Raw genomic sequence first — 25,052 nt, forward strand, 5'->3', positions numbered from 1 at the left:
GCTTTATGCCAAATTCTCGAAGTGCGAGTTTTGGTTAAATCAGGTGGCGTTTCTAAGTCACATTATTTCTAAAGAAGGCATCCAAGTGGATCCTGCCAAGATAGAGGCAGTCAATAATTGGCATAGGCCCAAGAATGTTAGAGAGATCAGAAGTTTCCTTGGTTTAGCTGGGTATTACAGAAAATTTATGGAGGACTAGAAAAGCCTCTCCACTAACAGCCCTAACGAGGAAGGACAAGAAGTTCGAATGGTCAGACAAATGTGAGCAGAGTTTCCAAGAGCTAAATAAGAGACTGACTAGTGCTCCCATCCTGATAGTTCCAGAAAGTGACAAGAGTTTTGACATCTACATTGATGCTTCCAAGATGGGCCTAGGAGCTGTACTCATGCAAGAAGGAAAAGTTATAGCTTATGCTTCCAGACAACTCAAAGACTATGAGAAGAACTACCCCACTCATGATCTTGAGCTGGCAGCCGTGGTCTTTGCACTGAAACTCTGGCGACACTACTTGTATGGAGTCCAGTGCAGAATCTTCACAGACCATCAGAGTTTAAAGTATTTCTTCACCCAGAAAGACTTAAATATGAGACAGCGCAGGTTGCTAGATTTGGTCAAAGACTATGACTTTGAAATCCTCTACCACCCAGGCAAAGCTAACAAAGTGGCAGATGCACTAAGTAGAAAATCCAGTGCATCTCTGATGTCTTTGTCATCATTAGCCTTGCCACTGTAGAGGGAGTTGTCAGATTTTGGAATGAAAATTATTTATGGGCAACTCTCTGCATTGACCTTAGAGTCAACCCTGCTTGAGGATATATAGAGAAAGCAAAGTGAAGATACAGATATCCAAAAGATCAAGCAAGGGGTATAAAAAGGGGAAAATCTGGAGTTTCGAGTATCAGACAGTGGAATTCTTTATCAGGGGAGCCGCCTTTGTGTCCCCAATGATGAAGAACTGAGAAAGAAGATTTTAGAAGAAGATCATAGTACACCTTACTCCATGCATCCTGGTTCCACCAAGATGTATCAGGATGTGAAACAGAGATTCTGGTGGTCTGGACTCAAAAGGGATGTTGCAAAGTATGTCAGTACCTGCCTGACATGCCAGAGAGTCAAAGCAGAGCACCAGAGACCAGGAGGAATGTTACAACATCTCCTAATACCAGAATGGAAGTGGGAAGACATATCCATGGACTTTATTACAGGTCTTCCAAGAACCACGAACGGATATGATGCAATATGGGTAATAGTGGACAGATTGACCAAGTCCACCCATTTTCTAGCCATCAAGGTGTCCCATTCTATAGAGCAGTTGGCACAACTGTATGTTAAGGAAGTGATCAGACTTCATGGAGTTCCAAAATCTATTGTGTCTGATAGAGATGGGCGCTTCACCTCTCATTTTTGGGAGTGTGTTCAGAATGCACTAGACACCAAACTCAAGTTCAACACAGCCTTCCATCCTCAGACTGATGGACAGACAGAGCGAGTAAATCAGATTTTAGAAGATATGCTCAGAGCTTGTGCACTAGATTTTAAGGGAAGTGGGTGAAAGTATCTATGCTTAGCTGAGTTTGCCTACAACAATAGCTATGAGGCCACCATCAAGATGACACCTTATGAGGCGTTGTATGGCAGGAAGTGCAGATCACCCATTTGCTGGCAAGAAGCAGGTGAAGGAAAAGAAATGGAAGTAGAGCTGGGCATTCAGACTGAGATGATAGATGAGTCCACTCAGGCTATCTAGAAGATCAGACAGAGAATTGAGACTGCCCAGAGTAGACAGAAAAGTTATGCTGACACACACCGTAGGCCACTTGAATTCCAAGTAGGGGATTCAGTTTTTCTCAAGGTTGCTCCGATGAAGGGAGTGATGAGATTTGGCAAGAAGGGCAAGTTAAGTCCTCGCTACGTAGGACCTTACCTGATCATAGAGAGGATTGGGAAAGTAGCTTACAAGCTGGACTTACCACAAGACATGTCAGCAATACACAATGTAGTTCATGTCTCTATGCTAAAGAAGTGTTGGTCCCTTTGGAGGCCGGCAAGAGGGGAGGGGTGAATTGCCCTACAAAATAAAACTCGAACCTTTCTCGGATTTCAACTATATAATGAACACTTGTAATAAATAAATAAAAGAGACTAAGTAAAGAAAAGCAGACACCAGAGTTTTACTTGGTTTGCAATCAGGGGATTGCTAATCCAAGGAATGTAAGCGCACTATCTGATTCTCCTCTGGGCGGAGTAGCCTCTTTACAACGTTGACAGCACAAATGAAAAGAACAGAATTGAAAGCACAGAAGGATTTGATTACAAGTGAGTTGTATGATCTGTGCAAACCAGTGCTATATTTATAGCACTGGTCGGGGCGCCCCGAAGGGGTTCCGGGCGCCCTGGGGGGATAAAACTTTATCCCCAACGTTCAGATCGAGTTTGACTCGATCTGGTCAAAAACTTCGGTCCGGGCGCCCTGGAGGGTTCCGGGCCCCCCGGACCCCAAAAGTCAACTCTGGTTGACTTTTTCCGTCCGGTCGCTCCGCTTCGGTTCAGCTCGTCTCGGTCCGGGTCTTCTGTTCCGACTCCACTAGCTTGGGTGATCTCGGCCATCCGGAATAGGGCTCACCCGAACCCATGTTTCGGCCTTCTCCTCGAGCAGCCTTCCTTCCCGGTTTCTCGTTCCTCGAACGCCGCGCACGTTCTTCTCGTCCACCGGTGTACTCTTCCGCGGTCACCTCGTCCCTCGGACGCACCGAGCCCGTCGGCTCTCTCCCGTGCCGTCCTTCTCGCTAACCGCGTCTTCCGCTCGACTTCCTGTGTTCCTAAGCTCCTGCACACTTAGACATAAGGGTTAAACAAACGCAGGACCTAACTTAGCTTGTTTGATCACATCAAAACACCTTGGGGTTCCAACAAGAAGTGCATCCACGACCCTAGCCAAGTGATTCAGCCTCAGTCGGTGCAGATCCAGGAGGATCTTAGCTATGAGAGCAGACCTACACAGATAGTGGACAGAGCAGTTAAGAGACTAAGGAACAAAGCAGTACCACTAGTGAAGGTCATTTAGAACCAGAAGCACGAGGAAGTTACTTGAAAGGGTGAGGATAGTATGAGACAGAAATATCCGAAATTATTCTAAGTTCGAGGATGAACATTTTATAAGGTATGTGGAATTGTAACAACCCAAATTTCCTTATTTGGAGTTCTAATAGTGCATAAAAATATTTAGAAATGCTTTAGAAATATTCTAGAGATTTTTAGAATATTTTTATGTAATTTTCGAAGTTCGTTTGGTATTTTTACCAAAAGAAACAAGTTGCAAAAAAAAATAAAGAAATTAAGCCGAGGTTCGAACCGGAGACCTCCTGTTAAGCAAAGCCTTAAGTTGTCTCGGCTGACCAAGAACCCAGCAGGGCCGTGCTGATCAAATAAGGGATGAAATTAATTTAAGTCGTAGTTAAGTAGTAGTAGTTAAACAGAAAATAATTGGGAATAAAAAGGTTCGGCTGAGGATTCGAACCCATGACCCCAGCAAAGCCTTAAGCGAATCCGGCTGACCAAGTGTTCCGTATGTATTTCGTGAAAGATTAAGGCGCGAAATATTCTTAAGCAATAGTTGATAACAGAAATAACCTAAGTTAAAAAAAGGGAATCATTTTCTCGCCCCGAACCCTAACTCCTTTTCCTCTCCTCTCTCGCGACGGCGCCGACTCCTCTCGGGCGAAAACGACCAAGGAACTAGCATCTTCCCGGCAGCCGGCCAAGGGGGATTCCGTGAGTTCTTCTCCAATTAGAGGCCCTCCCGTCGAAGAGAACACGCGGACATAGAGGAAGCGCCGAGATTTGGAGCTCACCCGAAACCCTAGAACCTTCCTTCTTCGATTGTAAGTCTAAGAACACCTCCGTAAGTGCTTCCTCACTCGTGGTAAGGGTAGTTCCGAGATTGTTTTCTTTCTTTTCCTTGCTGTTGCAAAGGTTATGGTAGCCATGGAACCCTAGTTTTCAGTTCTATAGCCTTGGTATTTCGGCTTAAATCTTGTTGTGTGACTCAAGCATGAGATTTTAGGCCTTTTTGTGCAATTCGGATCTTTCTTTTATGCTGTGAAAGGACACGAGTAGTTTTCCTTTGAGTTTTTGGATTGTGATGTTAAGATTGGGAATTTATGCTTGCTGCCGAGAACCCCAAAGAAAGGAAGAGGATGTTTGGTATAGGATAAGTAGGTGGTTTGTTTCCTGCAAGCTTGTATTGGAAATTCGGATTTGATTACCATAGCATTGAGCATGAAGAATAGATGCCTTGGTTTTGGTTTCCAGTAGCATGCTGTGGTTTGTCTTTTGGCTTCCGGATTTTGTGGTAAAGAATTGTGATTGTTAGGGATTTTTTTAGAATAGCCCCAAGATTTTGTTGTTACCTTTGCAATTCTGTTGAAGCATGGTTAAAATATTACGATTACCTTATAAAAGCTTAGCTGTGAATAAGTTTTGCATAGGTATTATTTTAGTTTTCCAGTAAGCTTAAATTGGTTGTGTAGCCTTGCAAATCTTGGTTTGTGGTTTGAGATAGCATGGATATCTGGAAGTGTTCGGATTGTAGTTTCGAGCCATAGTTTGAGTAGTGCAGTTTCAATTTTAGAATTTGCTTATGTTAAATCTGAGCATGAGGTTTAGATATGCTACTTTCATTCAAGTATACAGATTTGAGGTTCTTTATTCTAACATGAGGTTTAGATATGTTTCCTTGCTACCGTTTATTCCAGCAAGCTTCACATATGTTTAGAGTTAGCTAGATTGGTTCTTTTAATTCGAAGCATGCAGTATAGGTTTTAATTCCCGCAAGGTTTAGATTTAGTTTAAGCTTGTATGGTATGCAGATTTTTATAAGTATTGCGTGCAGAAATTTTGATTAAGTTTGTATGCGGATTTGATTAATCTTATAGTGCAGAATTTTGATTAAGCTTATAGTGCATAATTTTGATTAAGCTTATAGTGCAGAAATTTTGATTAAGTTTGTAGGAAGATTTGATTAAGCTTATAGTGCAGAATTTTGATTAAGCTTATAGTGCAGAATTTTGATTAAGCTTATAGTGCAGAATTTTGATTAAGCTTATAGTGCAGAATTTTATTAAGCTTATAGTCAGAAATTTTGATTAAGTTTGTAGGCAGATTTGATTAAGCTTATAGTGCAAAATTTTGATTAAGCTTATAGTGCAGAATTTTGATTAAGTTTGTAGGCAGATTTGATTAAGCTTGTATGCAGATTTAGTTTTAGTGCAGTTTCAATAAGCATTTCAGTACAGTTTTATTAAGTATTTCCATGCAATTCTGTTAAGCATTTCAGTGCAGAGTTAATAAGCATTTTAGTGCAGTTTTGTATGAGACATCTTTTTAATAGAGGTATTAACAAGTATAAGAAAGATAAAGAAAAGAAAGAAAAAGGCTAAGGCCTTAAGTAGATTCCAAAATCAAGACTTTAGGGATTTTTGACACACAAGGTGCTTGTTAAAATGTTAAGACATTTAAAGAAGAAGTAAATAAGATATTTTACTTTAAAGATGCTAGTACCCGACTTCCGAGGTTGTCGTTAAACAAATCCAGGTGACCAATTCTAAGGTCTTGGCCCTGGTAAGATAGAGGTTTTTACCCTCGTAGAACTGGTGGCTCGCTACCCCAGTCTCTATTAGGGAGCGCGCTTTGGTACTATGCCTGGGCCCAAGAGAAGTTGATTATTATTTTGAAGTATTAAAGTATAAGTTTTTAAACAAGTGAAATAAGATTCAGAAAGTGTTTAAAATTCAGCAAGTTTTAGTTTCCCTTATACTAGCATGTTATTCTGATTAGCTTTACATGTTTAGCATTCCAGTATGCATTGTTCTTTTGCTATTAGATGAGCATGTGTAGTATTTTCTTTAGAGCTTTCAGTTCTTGGATTTCAGTATATTTACATGCATATTCGAGTTTTTGTGAGATAGATAGCGCTTACTAAGTAATTTTGCTTATAGATTGCATTTCCTCTTACTGCAGATAAAGGAAAGGAAAAGCTATAGCAAAGGAAGGCGACAAGGAGGTGTGGATGGATGTGTGATGCCTGGACTATAGAAGCCTTGGGACTTAGTTTAAGAATTTGTTTAGAATAATTCTTTATTTAGGTTGATAAGAAAATTTTGGAGTTAGAAGTTGTATTTCATTATGTTTCCGTTATTCATTACTTGCATGATCTGATTTTATTAAACTGCATGGTGATGTTATTTCTTTTGTGTATGTATGCTCCATATAGTCACCGGTATAGAGGAGATGCTGCCGAAATTTTTCGGTAGGAACTTCTCTGGGGGCATGACAAAGTTGAATATTGCTAATATTAGCATAAGTAACACTAGTAAGTAGAGTTAATAGTTAAGTAACGGTCACTTTAGAGAGTAGTAAGGAAAGTAGGTCATTACAAAGATACTCCTAGGAAAGGCTTGTAGTGTATAGCTTATAATATCATGATTTTTCATTTTGTGTCCAATTGAGTAGAGTCCGTTAAGAAGATCTTGGATCCAGGCATGTAGTTGACTTGTTAATTCTTCGTTCTGCATTTTGATGTTATATAATTTATTTAATAATAAATATTTCATACATACCTTAGCGTCAGAGGTTCCTTCATGAAGTTTGATAAACTTTTGCCAGAGATCCTTTGCACTACTGAATGGTCCAACTCGATTTAGCTTATCTATGATTAGTCCACATTGTAGGGCTCGTGCCGCCTTAGCATCAGCCTCGATCATTTTCATCAAGTCTATGTCCTAGTTTTCGTGTGACACAAGTTCTATGGTGCTGTCGACTGGTAGGGAGAAGCCCATTTGGATGATGATCCACATTTCTAGCTTGGTCTTTAGATAGTATTCCATTCAGCGTTTCCAGTAACTGAAGTCCTCGCTAGAGAAAAGAGGTGGGCGTATGGTACTTTAGCCTTCTTGGTGGGCCATTGATAAAAAAACCTTGCACACAAGAAAAATGAGAAAACTTGTTCCAAGACTTGGTCTTGAATTAGTAGTGTGGTATAAAAGAGAAAAGGCAAAAAGAACAGTTCAAATGATGTTGCACCAATTTTGAGAAAAAATTTGACAAATCGACAAATTTATCAGGAGAGGTTATTAGACCAATCCTAACTTATGGAAAAAATTTAAAAATGGAAAAAAGGCTTAAGAATTTATTTTTTACAAAAAAATGGATGAAAAAACAACGAAAGAGAGTGCTCAAATGATAGCTGCATCGATTCAGAGTGACCCCGCTCTGATATCAATTGTAGGATTGAGGCATACTGAGGGGGGGGGGGTGAATAACACTCTGATAAATCCAATTTTATCGTGAAATGGGTACAAATAAAATACAGAAATCTCTCTAAGCTAATAAAGCATAGGGAATGACCCGGATCGTATCTCACAAGGAAAGGAATGTAAACGGTAGGATGGTAGTCTTAGGATCAATTATTATTGGTTTAGAGGTTTTCTAAATAAATTGGGATTTTAGAAATGACTTTTGAACAAAGAGAAGAAGTAAGAACCAAAACCTATGCTACATTTGCAAATTCAACTCATGGAAATTAACAAACAAAGAATCTAACTAATCTAAACTACTGCATTGAAAGAAATAGCAAACAAGAATAACATAATGCAACAATTAAGCAAAACCTAAATTGATCAGATATCAAGAACAGTGACTTTAATCGAAGGTTTCAAAGCAATAGCAAGGAAATTTGAATCAACTATGCATTGATCACTACAACAAGGCTACAATTCAAACAAAGATGAAGAAACTAGCATTCAGAAGATTCACACTAATCAAACTAGGGAAACCCTAGCTTGGATTTGATGTGCATCAGATAAGGAACTCAACGATGAAGATGAATAGAGGAGGCTCTGTTGAAACTCGGTGGATGGTGCTGATCAGAGTTGGTGGCATGCAAATGGAGGTAAAGGATACAAGGAAGGAAAATCCCTTTACCTTGATGGATTTCGGTGGTTGTAGAATGGTCGATGATAGAAGATTTGAAGAGGAAGATCTATTGTAGATGGAGGCGAAATGGATAGGATGACGGAAACAGAATTCCAAAGGAAATGGTAAACCCCTATCTCCTTTGTAACTCCGGCCTTCTTCCTCTCATCCCAGAACCGATCAGGGAAGAAGAAGAATGGCTTGCGGCTAGCGTCGATGGAGCAAACAGTCAGATGGAATGGAGGGACGTCAAGCGGATCGAGTGGGGAAGATGGTGGTCAGAGCTTCTGATGGAGATGAGGATGGACAAGGGAACCCTTGACCTCATTGGAGCTCCAGTGGCCGGTGATGGGTTGGAAGGAAGAGGATTGCCCCTCCTCTGCTTTGCGTGATCGTACTATGCATTGTAGAACATTGACGAACACACAAAAAAAGCTTCTCATTTTGAATCAAATCAGATCTTAATCAATGATTGAGAATGCTTTAGATCTCATCTAACGACTGGATCACACCAGATCTAGATTAAAAGCTCCAGATCTTGATCAATGGCTAGGATTTGCTCTCCCTTGACTTGGATGGACCATATCTTCAACGGATGACTCAGATCTCTCCTGATTTTGTATTGTTAGTCCATATTACTTTATAGGTTGATCTCTTCAATCAACCCTAGATTTAAGCCCAAATTTGATCTAATCTGATCGAGTCCTTGGCCCCTTTATCACTGATATGGGTTAGGTTTTGTGGGTCTTCAGATGAGGAAAGAAAAGGAAAAAAGAGTCAAAAGAGGAAAGCCAATAACGACCGATGCACACTCTAGAGCAGAGATAACCTAATATCGGCCAATACATGCCTACCGAATGAAGGTAGGTCAATATTGGTCGATACACGCCTGTCGAACGAAGGTAGGCCAACATCGGTCGATACATGCCTATCGAACGAAGGTAGGCCAATATCGGTCGATATATGCCTATCGAACGAAGGTAGGCCAATATCGGTCGCTACATGCCTGCCGAACGAAGGTAGGCCAATATCGGACGGTACATGCCTATCAAACGAAGGTAGGCCAATATCGGTCGATACATGCCTATCGAACGAAGGAAGGCCAATATCGGTCGCTACATGCTTGCCGAACGAAGGTAGGCCAATATCGGTCGATACATGTCTGCCGAACGAGGGTAGGCCAATATCGGTCGATATATGCTGTCTGTATAAAGGTAAGTTAATAACAACCGATACGCATGCCAAAGCAAAGATAGCCCAATATCGGTCGATACATGTCTGCCGAACGAAGGTAGGCCAATATCGGTCGATACGTGCCTATCGAACGAAGGAAGGCCAATATCGGTCGGTACATGTCTGCCGAACGAGGGTAGGCCAATATCGGTCGATACATGCTGTCTGTATAAAGGTAAGTTAATAACAACTGATACGCATGCCAAAGCAAGGATAGCCCAAAATCGGTCAATACATGTCTGCCGAACGAGGGTAGGTCAATATCGGTCGATACATGCTGTCTGTATAAAGGTAAGTTAATAACAACAGATACGCATGCCAAAGCAAGGATAACCCAAAATCGGTCAATACATGTCTGTCGAACGAAGGTGGGCCCATATCGGTCAATACATGCTTGTCGTATCAGGGTAAGTTAATAACGACTGATACATACTCCAGAGCAAAAGTAGACTAATATCGGCCAAAAGGATTAACGAATGCCTTAGAAACATGTTATTACAAATAGAAGTCACATGAAGGAGAATCATACATGAATATATCGAATAGAATAATTTATGATGGAGAGTATATATTTTTTTGGCGGGAAATATGCTTTCAGATTGTCTTGCAGGCGCTAAACGACAAAGAAGGTACATCTGGGGTACAGAAAAGATTCCTTAAAAATCATCTTCCTCAAGTACCAGCTGATGTCATAACGAACTCTAAAACCGGGGTCCACTTCATGACTACGGAGGTTATATGAAGTGGTATAAAAGGGGGAATCCTCTCCGTTGGCTAGGTAAGTTCACATCCCTAATTTTCGGGCTACTGTTCATCTTCTTCCTTCTTTGACATCAGGCGAGATCACTAACTTGAGCGTCGGAGGGCCTAGCCAGGGATTCCCACCCCGGTCCTAGGTCACTAACGATAGTGTTGGTTGGTCTCTTGTGCGCAGGAAGCCTCGGGAGCTTGGGAGATCGACTTTCTCCTATCTAAATGGGGATTTCTTCCTACTCATCAGATTTCCTTCGGTGATTCTGGTTTTCTTCCGATCCGCTTTGGGTTTCTCGGGTCGAGGTTCTACCGGCATTACTCTTCATCAATACGGTGGGTTTTTTCTCCCAGATCTCCATCGCGGTCAGCTTCTCAGGCAGGATCAATCACCTACAAAGACCACATTCAAATGTTAGTCATAATTCCATAAATAAGAGATAATTTGCATTAAAATCTAAAAATGGATACAACTCTTAACATGTGATATAAATACGGATCCAAACACAATCAACTCAAAAATTCAAGTATAGATCCTAAATAATGTGGTAAAATGATGGTTATCAGACTCGTGGCTTTCACGTTTATTTTTAGGAAAACACGGAATAAACACAGCAAAATAGTATGAAATAAAGAACAATGACAACAAGGATTTACTTGGTTCATAGCCTATGACAACTCTTACTTTAAGGCCCATGATCGTTGAATGCTTTCATTGGGCAACCGATATAGTATCGAAAAATCTTTACAAGTTTAGATTACAAAGTTGAAGAGTACAAGTATAGTATAAAAAGAAACTTGTTACCGATGACTTGGAGAATTTGATCTTCTAGCATGATCATCGTTAGAACAATGTTTGGGCATTGTTGAATTATTTCCAGATCATGTGCAAGAGCTGAAGTTGTTCTGAATGATTATTTGAAGTAGCTAGTCAAGCCCTCCTTTTATAGCTGAGTTGAACTTTATCCAGATCCATTGATCTCGGGATCACTATTTGACTCGACGTTGATCGATCGATCGACCCCTCTGATCGGTCGACTAAACCCACTGAATCCACCTGACTTTCATTCGTTTGATTGATCCCATCATTCGATCAACTGAACCCTCAACACTCCTCAACTTATCTAGTTCGATCAACCTGGTCTGAACACCATTTAGTTGACTGAACTCGAGGTTCGGTCGACCAATCCTTTGGGTGAAACTTCACCATAAGATGGAATCTAATCTGTTTACTTAGGGTTCGATCGATCGATCTAGGCATTCGGTCGACCGAACAAGAAAAAATCTGACCCTGTAAAATGTTAGTCTTCCTACAAAAAAGAGTTAGAATAAAAGGCAAATAGTATATAAAGGTGACTTTGACAAACTCTAAGTTATACTGATGTCTACTATTCCCTCTTCGAGGAATGTGTCCTCACCTACTCCTCTTAGGAGAGTTTACCTTTTGCCAGACGGTCCTCCAGATCGACTGGACGTTTGCTCAGCGTCGAGACTTTAGGACTTCATGTTGGACGTCCACTCCATGACCCGTCTAGTCTTCCACCTAGTGTCTACAACCGTCAGGATTTTCACCTAGAGTCCTTGACTCTAGGATTTCACCCAATGTCCTTGACCTTCCATGACTTCACCCAATCTCTCGGACCAAGACTTCGTTGCCTAATCGCTGCTAGGACTTTCCACCTGCTAAGAATCCACTAGGACTTTTGCCTAAGCCAATTTAGGACTTTCCTACAGACTTAGTTTAACTTGTTAGACAATAAGAAAGCTTAACTTTGAACCTCTTTTCTATTATCAAAACATAGGTTCGATCATCTGGGGCTCCCTACGTTAACAAAAAAATACCCTAAAAGTTAAAGAAACAACCAATATAATTTTTAATGAAGAAAATAATTTACCTAACTCAATCAATGAAAATATTAATCAAAATACAAGAAACATAGAAGATGAGGAAATTAGACATAAATATGGTGAATCAGAAGAATCAATTGTTGACCCTAACACAAGACCATCTAGTATAAGATCCAACCACCCACTTGACCAAATTCTGGGTGACCCAACCCTAGGAGTTCAAACTAGATCATCTTATAAAACCTAATTAAAATAGCTCTTATCTCTAAAATTAAACCTAAACTATAGAAGAAGTCCTACCTGACCCAGATTGGATAATTACTATGCAAGAGGAACTAGCCCAATTCGAAAGAAACTAAGTCTGGGAACTAGTATCTAAACCTATAAATAAATCCATAATTGACACTAAGTGGATCTTTAGAAATAAACTAGATGATAAAGGTAAAATAATAGGAAATAAGGCTAGACTAGTAGCTAAGGGGTTTAGCCAAGTAGAAGGGTTAGATTATGACAAAACCTATGCACATGTAGCCAGACTTGAATCCATTAGATGCTACTAGCCTATACAGCACATAAAGAATTTAAGTTATACCAAATGGATGTAATGTTTGCATTCCTCAATGGGTTCATCAAAGAAGAGATATATGTAAATCAACCCTTAAGATTTGAAGACTTAGATCACTCAAACCATGTCCTTAGGTTAAAGAAATCTTTATATGGATTAAAACAAGCACCTGTGGCTTGGTATAAACGACTATCTGTTGGTGTGGTTAGCACTAATAGTTTAACCCAAGTTTTGATGAATGATAAATTAGATTAAGTTAGTTTTGTTGTTGATCTAACACTCTAACCGAGTGTGCAAGAGAAGTCCAGCAGGTCGATGGGCTGACCTGATGTCTGGCACGAAGCCCAGCTAGGTCAATGGGCCGACCGGATAGCTGGCACGAAGTCCAAATGGGTCGACGGGCTGACCGAACGTTTGGCACGAAGTCCAACTTGGTTGACGGGCTGACTGGATAGCTGGTACGAAGTCCAGATGGGTCGAAGTGCTGACCGGACGTCTGACAGGTAAGTGAAGGTAAGTCACTGGAGGGGAATGACTGTGAGGACGCATTCCCGGGAAGGGAACTTAGGTGCCAATCTGACTTAGAACCATTGGGAACTCTAAGTCGAGATCTTGACTAGATTCCGGTCTCGGAGAGATGGAATCTAATTAATACTCTGTTTGTCTAAACTATGCTAACATTTTGTTTTACAGGGTAATTTACATTTTACCTCGGACTAACTTTTTCTTGTAGGAGAAGGACTTTCTGGAGAAGAGTGGTCCGGGCGCTCGGAGGTAAAAATTATCCATATCACTGCGTCGACACGTGGAGCTCACTGATTAGGTCGGCCACGTCATATTCAGGGCACCCCGAACCTCCTATATAAGGAGGGTCAAGGGAGGAGCTTCAATAACAACTCAGAATCTACTCTATTATGCTCTTGCGACGCCGCGAAAAGTTCTCTGACAAGTGCCAGTTGGTTTTTAATTTTTATTCTATTGTCGGTTATTTCTTTCCAAATTAATTCTGTACTTAGTCTTGTAATAATCTTTCGAATTAATTAGTGATTGCCCAACGAAAGCACCCTTGTGTGCGGACCTTGGAGTACGAGTCGATAAAGGCTCTGAACCAAGTAAATCGACTTTGTTAGCCATGCTCTCTCTTTTCGTTTTCCGCTGCATACTCGTACTTCGAATTTTTTTCGATATTCACACCCCCCTCTATTGACTCTTTACGATCCAACACTATCAACATACCTAATTTTAAAGGGGTTTAACTAAGGCCAAATAGACCAAATCTTATTTGTTAAAATCTTAGAAAAAGATATTTTTATCGCTCAAATTTATGTAGATGACATAATCTTCGGCTCAAGCAATACTAAAATTTTAAAAGAATTTATTAAGTTAATGGAAAATGAATTTGAAATGAGCCTAGTAGGAGAACTTAACTTTTTCTTAGGCTTACAAATAAAATAAACAAAAGAGGGAATATATGTTTTTCAAACAAAATATGCTAAAGAGTTAATTAAAAAGTTTGGAATGGAAAACTCTAAAAATATTAACATATCAATGGCAACCAATGTTAAAATTAACTATGACTTAGAAGGAAAACCAGTAAACTTAAAGTATTATAGAAGTGCAATACGAAGTCTACTATGCCTAACTGCAAGTTGACCTAATATTTTATTTGTAGTAGGTATGCATGCTAGGTACCAATCTTGTGCAAAAGAATCACATTTAACTAATGTAAAAAGATATTTAGATACATTAAGGGAACACTAAGTGTAGAAATTTGGTACCCTAGGACTAGCACATTTGACTTAGTTGGGTACTTTGACTCAGACTATGTTGGGTACAAACTAGATAGAAAAAGTATAAGTGGAAACTACCAATTTTTAGGTCAGTGCCTAGTAAGTTGGTCCAGTAGAAAGTAACACTGTGTTACCTTATCTACTACTGAAGCAAAGTACATAATCATGGGGAAATGTGCATCTCAACTATTATGGATGATGCACACTTTAAGAGATTATCAATTAGAATATAAAAATATAAAAATTTCAATTGATAACATAAGCTTAATCAATTTAACCAAAAATCTAATACACCACTGATGTGCGTAGATTATATACTCTTTTATGCATGTTTTTATGCACATTTACATACTTTGAGCATGCTTGATCTATGCATTTTTATACTTCCAGCTTTCCTTTTAGCATATTTACTCTTTTGGTTCGGAGATATGCTTTTTGTACATTTCTGTACACAGGAGTCGATTTGGTGAAGAATCTACATCTTTGGGAAAGCCTTGGAGGAAACAAAGGGAGAAAGCACCAGGCCGTGTATCTCACACGGCCCTGCACTGGTATGGAGCTCGGGCCATGTGGAGTTTGGCACCAACAGAAGAGGAACATGACATGGTCGTGTGAACCTCACACGGCCGTGTCAAGATTTGAAGCCAACCAGAGCAGAAGCCTTACATGGCCGTGTGGATCTACACGGCCGTGTGAGGTTTCTAGAAACCAAGCAGGCTATGGCCGTGTGCACCACACGGCCGTGTGGCATTTCCAGAGAGCAGAAGGGTCTTGGCCGTGTGAGTCACACGGCCGTGCAACTTTGGCAGAGAAAGAACTGGACATGGCCGTGTGAATCTCACACGGCCGTGTCACGAGGCCGTGTGGCACCCGATTCCCTCCTCTATTTAAACCCTCCTTCATGAATTGAAAGGGGATCTCTCCCCCTTTGGGAGAAGGCAAGATTTGGTGGTTTCCTCCCATTCTTGGGAGGATTTCTGGGCGATTCTAAGGGAGTTCTTGACGATTTCGACTCCGGAGCGAGGATTGGATCCGAAGACGAGACTTCTTCTTAGATAAGTTTTCTCTTTTCCCCTTTTCTTGGTTTCTTGGATTGGGGATTTAAGAAATGCTTGTAATCTTCATTTCTTCAGATATTCTTCCTTGATTCATGGAGTAGATCTTGTATTCTAGGATTAAGGGAGTATTTGTATGATGGATTGATGTAATCTCTTATGGATTTGCCATTTTCTTGTTTCAATGACATTGTCTTGCTTGTATCAATTAGATCTTGAATGATTAATGGTGGTTTGTGCTTAATTCTCATTCTTGATTGATTGTTTGGATTTCTTGTGGACTTTGTAAAGATAAACTCTCACTCGATCATCCGAGGGATCCACGTGACAGGTGCAAGCCCGTGTAAGGACGTTTGAGAGATAATCTTGAAGAGGAAATAGGAACATTTAAGAGAGTAGGATGGATTTTGTGATTAGTTTCTTGTATCTTGATAGATTAATAAGTTGTGGGCTTCTATGTTGATATCCGAGGAAGGCATAGTAATAGGTGTGCTTCTGTGTAAGGACAACGTAGGTTCACGTCTAATTGATCATATTTAGATACATTTCTTAGTCCTTAGCCGGTTGTCTATTGCAAGAGAGAACCGGTAACTTTCTACAAGTGCTTGGCAATAGAGGGATAAGAATTGGTGAACCATTTACATTCAAGAAATCTTACAAAGAAACCGAAACTCCTAGAATCTCCCTTATCATAACCCAAAACACTAAACTCTTGTTTGTATATCTATAATATTAGATTTGTTTACCTTCACTTTGCATTTGAAATGATTGGATAGTTGTTTAGCTAATTCGCATTGAGACATTTCTAGTGCTTATTCCAGTCCCTGTGGATACGATAATCTTTTATATTACTTGCGACATTTCCGTACACTTGCGGAGCGTGACAAGTTTTTGGCGTCGTTGCCGGGGATTGCGCTATAACATTAGGAATTATCAATTGAGTTAGACTAAACATAACATATGTTTTCCTTTCATATTGCATAGTTGTAACTAATCATTAGATTTCTGTTTTTATTTTCTTGTATAACTTTTACTTCTTGTTAATTCTTTTTGTACAAATTCAATTCTGCATTTTGTATTCTTTTATTTTTTTCTTTTTCTGTTGAATTGTCATTTGCTATCTTGTTCTTGTGTATGCGAAGATCTAACTTTGCAGGGGAATTCTTTCCTTTTGACCCTGAGATTGACAGAACTTTCCATAAAAGAAGAATTCTGCAAAGGCAAATTGAAGAACAGGAACATTTGAACATGGCGAATAGACCACTCAAGGATTATGCAGCACCTTATGCAAGAGGTTTTCGATCTAGTATTTCAAGACCTCCAGTGGAAGCTAATAACTTTGAGATCAAACCCGCAATTATATCTATGGTGCAGCAGAATCAATTTGGTGGAGGACCTCATGAAGACCCCAATCAACACTTAGAGGTCTTTTATGAAATATGTGGTACCATGAAAATGAATGGAGTTCCTTCAGAAGCAGTTAGATTGTTATTATTTGGGTTTTCCTTAAGAGATAGGGCAAAGCAATGGCTGAATTCTTTGGCCCCTAATACCATCACCACTTGGGAGCAGTGTGAGCAACAGTTTCTTGATAAATTCTATCCACCAAGCAAAACAACTCATATGAGGAATTTAATTGCAAGCTTCAAGCAAACTGACTCAGAATCTCTTTTTGAAGCATGGGATAGATATAATAGTATGCTCAGACAATGCCCACATCATGGGTTGGAAAGATGGTTAGTGTTGCACACTTTTTACAATGGTATCAACTATCATACCAAAGTGTCCCTCGATTAAGCTGCTGGAGGGGCACTTATGAATAAAAGTTTAGATGAAGCTGAAGAAATTATTGACAGTGTAGCACAAAATCATCATCAATGGGCAAATGAAAGAAGTGGTGGCTATTCTTCTATAAACCCAACAATTAAAGCATCAGGGAAGTTTGATGTAGATGCAGTCACTCTTTTGTCTGCAAAATTGGACGCTCTTACAAAGAAATTTGAAAATATGGGGACTAGTGCTAATATGGTCAATGCTATTAGTACATCTTGTGAAGTATGTGGGAGTTCAGAGCACTCAAATGACTCATGTCCATTGGGAGCTATCACTGCACAAATCAATCAACTGGAACAATGTGATGCAATCGTGAGTTACAATCAAAGGCAGAATAACCCATACTCGAATACTTATAACCCTGGATGGAAGAGCCATCTCAATTTTTCTTACAGAAATAATCAAGATCAAGGACCATCTATGGGGGTAAGACCAAATTTTTAAGCTGGGCAACAAAATTTTCAACATCTATCTTCTCAAGGCTTACCAAAGTCAAATATTGAAAAGATGCTTGAAGAAATTATCTCAAGTCAAAATGAAATGAAGCAAGAATTAGCAAAGCTCATTCAGAGAATGGATAATTCTGATAAGCATCAAAAGATCCAGGATAGTCAAATTGCCCAACTAGCTTCCTCATCATCCAGAGCACCAGGACAACTTCCAGGAAAACCTGATGTGAATCCTATGGAGCATTGCAATAGAATTGAGCTTAGGAGCGGACGGATCTTGGGAGACTCCCAAGTGACCGCTTCAAAAGGGATACAAAAAGAAGAAGAGCTCTCTCCTCTTATACCAAATCAGATTCAAGCTAATGAGGAGAGTACCATTGAGGTTGAAGAGACTCTTCCACTGAACCATCAGAGCAAAGCTGTCCCTTTTCCTCAGAGACTTACAATGCTCAAGAAAGATGAAGAATTTGGCAAGTTTTTAGAAAAAGTTAAGGAAATTTGTGTAGAGGTACCTCTTATTGATGCTATTTTTCAAATGCCTAGATTTGCCAAATTCCTGAAGGATCTCATGTCAAACAAGAGAAGAAGGGGAGAGGTTGAGACAATTGCGCTTAGTGAGGAATGTAGTGCTATTTTGGAGAAGAACACTTCCCCAAAACTAAAGGACCCAGGGAGCTTTTATATTCCTTGCAACATAGGAAAAGAATTTTTTGAAAAAGCTTTTTGTGATTTTGGGGCAAGTGTTAGCCTCATTCCCTATTCAATTTGTAATAAATTAGGTCTCAAAAACATTAAACTTACTACTATGGCACTTCAACTTGCCGATCATTCCTGCAGGTACCCTTTGGGTATTTTAGAAGATGTGCCAGTAGAGGTGGATGGGAATGTTATTCCCACAGATTTTGTCGTGTTGGACATGGAAGAGGACCCCAGGATTCCTATCATATTAGGAAGACCTTTCCTTGCTACAGCTGGAGCTATAATTGATGTCAAAAATCATAAGCTTTCTTTGGTAATTGGTAAGGAAAGGTTGGAATATGATCTATCTAATATCTCTAACCATGTCTCGTCTCTTTTAAATGCTTGTAGCAGGACAAACATTTATAACCTTGAGGAATGGAATTTCCATCCTCATGGAAGGCCACCAAACGAAGGAGACAATGTGGTGGAAGATGTTGGGAGAAGATCTCCCAACAAAAACGAAAAGTATATCTGTCCTCCAAGGGCGAGGAAAAGAAGTGAATGATCAAGTTTGGTCGAGCTAAAGACCTTAAACAAGCGCTTCTTGGGAGGCAACCCAAGGGTTCTTTTAGTTAGTTTTGATTTGTATTTTAATTTCTTTTAGTTTGATGCATTCTTTTGATTTTGTTTTCAGGTTAGGTGCAAAACAGAGCCAGACCGTGTGCTATACACGGCCAGGTAAAGGTTGCAGAGAAGGGAAGTGTTAGGGTCGTGTCATCCAGACACGGCTGTGTGGGATCTCCCGAGGAGAAAAAGGTATAGGCCGTGTCCCAGACACGGCCGTGTAAAGAATCCCGAGAAGAAGGATGGAGAGGCCGTGTCCCAGACACGGCCGTGTGAAGAATCCAGAGAGGGAAGAGGGGGAGGCCGTGTGGATCTGCACGGCCCGTGTAGGAGAGTTATTAAAGTCTTCTTTCTACCTTACACGGCCAGATCTTGGCAGTGTTCCGCACACCCCCAACTCTCCAAAACATATCTTTCTCTCCCGATCTCTTAAAAACTCCTCTCTAATCTCTCAAGATCTCTTAGATCCGATTCTCCTCCTTTTTAAGACTTGGACTTTTTGTTCTCCTAACCTAAGATCTTTGTTCTTTGAGTTCCATTTTTCCAACTCTAGATAATTCTTCCCCTATCTAAACTCATCAAGATGTCCAATATTTTGAAGAAACTTCGCAAAGGAGGTGGTGGATCCAGTGGAGACAAAGAGAAGGAGCCATCAAGGGACAAAGGAAAACAACCAGTGAAGGGTAAAGGCAAAAGGACTTCACGCAACGAAGGTAATGACAATGAATTCAATATTGTGTTTAGAAATGATGATCAAGTAACTAGATTTGCAATTCTTGTCAATAGAAAGATAGTGTGTACTAGATATATGGACCCAACTGTTCTTGATATGCTTGGAATTAGGGAAGATGTAGATTTGATGATTGGGCTTTTGGATTGGAGTGATATTATGTACACACATTTGCCTACATATCCTCGTCTTGTTTTGGAATTTTTAAGTTCATTGGATGTCCATTTTACTAATGAAGATGATTATTTTGGAAAAATCTCTTTTATACTAATGAATCAAGAATTTCTATGGGCATTTAGTGACTTTAATTCTTGTTTTGGATTAACCACCGGTAGCCCTCGTAGGTTTGATCCAAGGTTTAATTGGAATCATTTTTGGAATGCAATAACTGGGTTAGATCAACCTTATGAGCCTTCAAGAGCTAAGGCCTCCCATATGCAAAACCCCATCTTTAGGTATCTACATAGAGTCATGGGTAAAACTATTTTTGGTAGGGGAGAGAGTGATGGGGTGGTTAAAAAGATAGAGCTTTATGCTTTATGGGCTATGCTTTATAAGGTTGAATTTGATTCTGGTTTTCATTTTGTTCAAACCTTATTAAGATCTGCTAGGGCATCATTGGAATCAATTGTTTTTGGTGGTTTGATTACCCGAATAGCTTATAATTTAAATCTTGATGTTGATGGGTTGGAAATAATTCATGGTAATGACATGATTGACATTGATGCATGTCTTGCTATGAAAATGATCGTTCGGGATGAGAATGGTTTCGCGTTTCCTAGGAGGAGTGGTTCTCCTTTACCCCTTCCTTTTCCTGAACGAACTACTATTCGTAACCCGGCTAATTGGGTAATTTCTGAGTTAGATTTTGAGGATAACCCTTCTATACCTGGAGACACTGAGCCACATCATGAGCCCTCGTCATATGGACACCCGCAGCCTTCTAGTTTTATGGAGCCCGCTAGGCATTCTTTTGCATATGGCACGGGATCTTCTAGGTTTGATTTTTCAGATTTTCGTACGTCTCTAGAATCACTTCATGAGAAGCAAGATTCCCAACGAAAAATGTTGGAGGGGCGCTTCTCTTTATCTGATGATCAGTTTAGGGAGGTACAAAATCATTTTCAGTTTACGAGGAATTTTCAAGGTCAAGTGGCTGAGTTTGTGCAGGATTATGATACTGATCAGGCTAGGATGAGAGATTTTATGCAGAGCATGATGCTTACTAGCCAACAAGTAGATGCTTTATATGAGTATCATAGATCTTTGGGTGAGATTCCAGGTTTTCCTAGTTTTCCTATTGGCCAACCACGTCGTAGACCTCCTTTCCCTCGTCCACCTCCACCTCCTCCACCATATTGATTTCATCGGGACGATGAAAAGTTTAAGTCTGGGGGGGTGTCATGTACTGTTTAATTTGGTTTTCATTTTCAGTTTTTAGTTTTTGTTAGTTTTTCATGTTGGTTCTTGTTGCTTTATTTTGCTTGCTTTTGAAATAATCATGGCAAAAAAATTTTTGAGAACATCAAATCTTCACTTATATGCTTTCTTGGATTCAAGTGAAATGTTAGCACGATTATTGTCTTGATTCATGGTGTTCGAATGATGCTAGTAGTAAACTTTGTGTAGTTCTTTTTTCTATCTTGGGAAGCATTAATAAGCTGAGAATCTTATGGTGATGAGTTTTAGTTTTGGTTCAACCTTAAGGATTTTAACTTCACTACACTTGTGCTTGATGCTTGAATAGTTGATGTCATTGAAATAGTCATGATTCATCTTGTTTGCTTAGTACTTGGTTTCCATGGTGATTTCTCAACTTTCATTTTGGTTACTGGATGAGGCTCAAATCATTAAAGCTCATTTGGAAAAATCAAAATATCCCAACATGTGTGCTAAAAGTACATTTGTGAATAAGTTTTGCACAATGCAAACACTTATAAAAAAAAAATAAGGGATATAAAAAATAGTTGTCATGAGTGGAATCTAGCAAGTCACCCCTTTGAGACCGAGTTAGGTTACTGGGGAAATGACTGCTTAGCTTCCCTTGAGATTGAGCACACCTTTGAGACCTTGGGTTAGTTGAGAAATATGAACCAAGTGAATGGTGAGTAAGTGCCTATCACTGGTTACTTGTCTTTCACTGGAAACACTAGGAATTCAAATTTGATGACGACTTGACTAGGACATGGATTGAAACTTGAAGGGTGTTGAGTTACTTTTACACTGTGCACAAGATTCTTATGCTTGAACCATACTTTACTTGTTTCCATGATCATGCTTGTTAATGAAACTTTTTGATAGAGTTAGGAAAGTGCACTAGGTTTTATGAATGTGTTGTAGAACATATGAATTTAGACTGCGGCATTTTGCTTGAGGACAAGCAAAGGTTTAAGTCTGGGGGTGTGATGTGTGTAGATTATATACTCTTTTATTCATGTTTTTACGCACATTTACATACTTTGAGCATGCTTGATCTATGCATTTTTATACTTCCAGCTTTCCTTTTAGCATATTTACTCTTTTGGTTCGGAGATCTGCTTTTTGTGCATTTTCTGTACACAGGAGTCAATTTGGTGAAGAATCTACATCTTTGGGCAAGCCTTGGAGGAAACAAAGGGAGAAAGCACCAGGCCGTGTATCTCACACGGCCCTGCACTAGTATGGAGCTCGGGCTGTGTGGAGTTTGGCACCAACAGAAGAGGAAGATGACATGGCCGTGTGAACCTCACACTGTGTTAAAGCCAACCAGAGCAGAAGCCTTACATGGCCGTGTGGATCTACACGGCCGTGTGAGGTTTCCAGAAACCAAGCAGGCTGTGGCCGTGTGCACCACACGGCCGTGTGGCATTTCCAGAGAGTAGAAGGGTCCTGGCCGTGTGAGTCACACGGCCATGCAGCTTTGGCAGAGAAGGAACTGGATATGGCTGTGTGAATCTTACACGGCCGTGTCACGGGGCCGTGTGGCACCCGATTCCCTCCTCTATTTAAACCCTCCTTCATGAATTGAAAGGGGATCTCTCCCCCTTTGGGAGAAGGCAAGATTTGGTGGTTTCCTCCCATTCTTGGGAGGATTTCTGGGTGATTCTAAGGGAGTTCTTGACGATTTCGACTCCGGAGCGAGGATTGGATCCGAAGACGAGGCTTCTTCGTAGATAAGTTTTCTCTTTTCCCCTGTTCTTGGTTTCTTGGATTGGGGATTTAATAAATGCTTGTAATCTTCATTTCTTCGGATATTCTTCCTCGATTCATGGAGTAGATCTTGTATTCTAGGATTAAGGGAGTATTTGTATGATGGATTGATGTAATCTCTTATGGATTTGCCATTTTCTTGTTTCAATGATATTGTCTTGCTTGTATCAATTAGATCTTGAATGATTAATGGTGGTTTGTGCTTAATTCTCATTCTTGATTGATTGTTTGGATTTCTTGTGGACTTTGTAAAGATAAACTCTCACTCGATCATCCGAGGGATCCACGTGACAGGTGCAAGCCCATGTAAGGACGTTTGAGAGATAATCTTGAAGAGGAAATAGGAACATTCAAGAGAGTAGGATGGATTTTGTGATTAGTTTCTTGTATCTTGATAGATTAATAAGTTGTGGGCTTCTATGTTGATATCCGAGGAAGGCATAGTAATAGGTGCGCTTCTGTGTAAGGACAACGTAGGTTCATGTCTAATTGATCATATTTAGATACATTTCTCAGTCCTTAGCCGGGTGTCTATTGCAAGAGAGAACCGACAACTTTCTACAAGTGCTTGGCTATAGAGGGATAAGAATTGGTGAACCATTTACATTCAAGAAATCTTACAAAGAAACCGAAACTCCTAGAATCTCCCTTATCATAATCCAAAACACTAAACTCTTGTTTGTAGATCTATAATATTAGATTTGTTTACCTTCACTTTGCATTTGAAACGATTGGATAGTTGTTTAGCTAATTCGCATTGAGACATTTCTAGTGCTTATTCCAGTCCCTGTGGATACGATAATCTTTTATATTACTTGCGACATTTCCGTACACTTGCGGAGCATGACAACCACTCAAGGACTAAACATATAGAGGTTAAACATCACTTTGTAAGGGATCATGTAGCTAGGAGAGATATTGTACTTGACTATGTTGAGTCCAAGTTAAACCTAGTAGACATTTTTATAAAATCCTTACCTGAACTTAAGTTCAATACACTTAGAAGATAATTAGGTATGTGCTTAGTATAATAGATTATAAATCTTTTAAAACTATTCTTTTATCATTTTGTTTTTTTTTAATTTATGTTTTTTCAAAATTATGTTTTCAAAATCAGCATGGCTTTAAAATTATAGGATAAATTATTTTATTTTCTTCAAAATTCCTAATTTTACTAGTATTTTTTAAAGATTTGACTTAGCCTAGGTCTTTACCCTTAGAAAGCATGTACCCATAGATTTTAGCCAGAGCATCTCACAAGCACACTAGGAATACCTCTCTTGTGTATGAAAAACACTTAGAATGAGGTGAGACACATAGAGTATTGCTTAGACTTCAGAATACTTATGTCTGTACATCAACATAAGTATGAGCTATAAATACCAACTCAAATTTATCAAGTTAAGTTATCCTTTTTAGTCAAACTAACTGGATCACTTACTTAACTTGACTAATCAAGTGGCTGCTATTATCTTATGGTAAACAACTAGTAGCTAAAGGTTAGATATTTTTTCTAAGGAAAGTAAATGAATATTTTTTAAGTTTATTCAAAAAATTATTTTACTTTGATCTTTACATACTTGGACCTTAGGATAAAAATCATTTACTTTCCCCTCAAACTTAAAAGCACTTGAAAACTTTTTAGAGCATAAAGGGGGAGATTAAAATTTTTTTAAGTTAATATTTTTTATCTTCTTCTCTCTATTTCTGAAATTTTTTGATATATGTCAAAGGAGGAGTAATAGAAGTTAAGTTAAAGAAATCTTTTTAAAGCCAAGTACTTAACTAAAGTTTTTTTTTTCAAAAGAATCTTTTCAAAACTAAGTACGTAACTAAAGTTTCTTTTCAAAGAAATCAATTTTAAAAGATAAGTACTTAACCAAGTTTTTTTAAGCTAAGTACTTAACCAAGTGTTTAAAGAAGAAATCTTTTCAAAGTGAAGTAATTAACTAAGTTCATTTCAAGCTAAGTACTTAAAGAATAAATCTTTTCTAAGTTAAGTAATTAACTAAGTTCTTTTTAAGCTAAAGTACTTGACTAAGTTCTTACAGAAATCTTTTCAGAAGTTAAGTACTTAACAATTTTGTTTTTTAAATCTAAATTTTTTTTAAAGGCTAAGAAAGTGTTATGTTTTAGGATGAGTTTTTGAACTCTTAAAAGAGAATTCTTAGTTCTATTTCAAAGCTTAGTAACTTAGTCTTTGAAAAAGTTTTACCTACTTGTAGAATACTTACTTAGTTTTAATTGTTATATGTTGTACTTAACTTAACTATGAACTATGTTGTCATAATAAAAAAGGGGGAGATTGTTGGTCCAGGGAGCACCAAACGAAT

At 39.2% G+C, this 25,052-nt stretch overlaps 1 non-coding gene across 1 annotated transcript; it reads right to left on the reverse strand.

Annotated features, from left to right (window-relative positions):
* Window positions 1-16,834: 16,834 nt before the first annotated feature.
* On the reverse strand, window positions 16,835-16,940 carry LOC121968902. The gene has a single exon (XR_006108419.1). It is a non-coding gene; the product is annotated as a small nucleolar RNA R71 (small nucleolar RNA).
* Window positions 16,941-25,052: the final 8,112 nt, after the last annotated feature.

Source organism: Zingiber officinale, chromosome 3B (genome assembly GCF_018446385.1).
Source record: "Zingiber officinale cultivar Zhangliang chromosome 3B, Zo_v1.1, whole genome shotgun sequence".
Lineage (NCBI taxonomy): Eukaryota > Viridiplantae > Streptophyta > Magnoliopsida > Zingiberales > Zingiberaceae > Zingiber > Zingiber officinale.